The 2,175-nt window shown below is 33.1% G+C and overlaps 1 long non-coding RNA gene across 1 annotated transcript; it reads right to left on the bottom strand.

Annotated features, from left to right (window-relative positions):
* Window positions 1-1,425: 1,425 nt before the first annotated feature.
* Window positions 1,426-2,175, bottom strand: LOC111885865 (uncharacterized). Its single transcript, XR_002848242.3, has 3 exons — window positions 1,855-2,175; window positions 1,715-1,769; window positions 1,426-1,631 (listed from the first exon to the last, which is right to left on the bottom strand). It is a non-coding gene; the product is annotated as an uncharacterized LOC111885865 (long non-coding RNA).

The following is a 2,175-nucleotide window of genomic DNA, read 5'->3' as shown; positions in this document are numbered from 1 at the left end:
ACAAAGTAACACCAGGGGCAATATCGTCAAGTATCAGATAAAACGGTATTCTCTCACTAAGGTAGGAACTTTTCACCCAACAGATATGGAGAGTGACTATGCTGTAAAAAAATAATAATAATGTCAGCACCAAAATTGAAGAAAAACACCAAAGCCACACTAAAGGCAAAATGGTCCGGAACATATAAAAAGGGAGAATATGTTTTTAAGTTCTCCACTAAAAAGAAGAAACAAAAAACCATTATTAACTTTATAGGTCTAAAATGTAAAACATTTAAAGCAACATGAAAAGTCCTTATGACACCATTATGTGGATAAATAGGTGGAACTAACGAACTTACCAAGAATCTACAATAATATTAGTAAGATGAGGTATCACTAACTTTACTGGTTAATTTTTTAAATTATCATATATTTGTTTTTACTTTACCACTTGATTATCATTATTATAAAAATTCCAAGAGAACAGTTTAATTGCAAGAATTCTCGTTAGTCTGCAATGAAAACCACTCATTTTAGCTATGAAACAAAGAAATTGTTTCAAAATCTGCAAGAGACCATGGTTTGAAAAGTCAACAACAAACAAAATTTCAACTTCTGATGGTTTACTGACTATAGTTTGCTTTTTTTTTTTCACAAGGAAAAATGGTAAAACAAAGGAAAATGAAATTGCTTTTGATCAACTAAATTTACACCTAATCATGTTAGATTTCGAATGATCTATAAATCAAACAAAAGAAATCGAGCAATCTCATCTTGAAAACATAGCTAAAACATAGAAAACACAGAAACCCATCATAAATTATTATTATATTTTATCATCTAAACTACATAGGACGAACAATCCGCCAACAAACTGAAGGATTATAAAGTAAAGCCAAGTAATAAAAATTACCTGTAAACAACATTAATATTCCATCAAATACTCAGAAGATAAAAGCCTATACTTAACATCCAACACTTCGAAGCCAAACCCACATGAAAACGCAATCAAATTTAGGGCTTTCACTAACCAAATGATCCATGATTTATAAAACCCTTCAAACAGAAACCATGTAACCCAAAAATCGAAATGAAGGGTTGATGGAAACAAGAGACCAGTCTAATAATCGGCATATTTCATCAAATTGTTTGCTTCCACAAAAAAAACATGTACTTATAAGCCTTTGTAACTCAATTGGTGAAGGATATTGTAAGCATTCGCTAATAAGATAGCAAATTTGGAAGCTTCCCTATGCCTTCACAATACTATTCAATCCATTGCAATATCCTAGTCAAAATTAGAATCGTCATCAATCCATTGCACACACTTACACACCAATTTATATACCTCAACAACCATAATCACAAGATAAACTACCAAATTGATTGCATAATAAGTGGATTAGTGAATAAAATACATGGATCAAGTAAAGATGACATCAATTGAAGAAGGGAATCGACACACATATGATCATTAATAATTTTTAGTAACCACGTAAGAAAATCTTAAACCAACATCAACCATTCATCAGAATCAAAAACCAGGTTAACAAAATCAAGAATTATGGAAAAACTAAATTAGATGGAACGGTTCTACAAACGATACTAAAAAAGATGACGCTTGGAGCATATTCATCGGAAAGATGAACCTGTAATCCAAAAAGAAAAATTAACAACAAAATATAAACCTTTAAATCGAAAATATATACAAAAAATATGGTTTCGAGGATACCCCGGGTGGTTGATGGTGACGAAGGTGTTGGTAGGTTGCGACCACTAAATCGCGCCTATAAATCAAAAGAAAAAAATTAAAAAACAATATCCAAAGCTGTAAATCTAAAAGAAATACGCCAAAGATGGTTTTAAGGGTACCCGTGGTGGCTGATGGAGATGACGAAGGTGGTGGTAGTTGGCGGCGACTGGTGTGATGGCTTTTCTGCGATGGTGGTGGTAAGTAGATAGATGGCGGTGCGTTTTATATTATGTATCTTTTTGTTTGAGATTGAAAAACCATAAAGAGAGAAATAGAGACCTCATATATGATTTATCCTGTGGATTTAACAACAAAGTAGAAGTGGTGGTGGCGTCAGGTGGCTGCGTATCATGGTTGTGGCGGAAGCTAGGTGTAGACATAGTGGTATGATTGTTATGGCAGTCAGCTATAGGTGTTGAGACGAAAAAAGAGATGAAGAA

The sequence above is a fragment of the Lactuca sativa genome, chromosome 5, assembly GCF_002870075.4.
Source record: "Lactuca sativa cultivar Salinas chromosome 5, Lsat_Salinas_v11, whole genome shotgun sequence".
In the NCBI taxonomy this organism is placed as follows: Eukaryota; Viridiplantae; Streptophyta; class Magnoliopsida; order Asterales; family Asteraceae; genus Lactuca; species Lactuca sativa.
The sequence above is the reverse complement of the archived record's forward strand: the minus strand, read 5'-3'. Positions and strand labels throughout refer to the sequence as shown.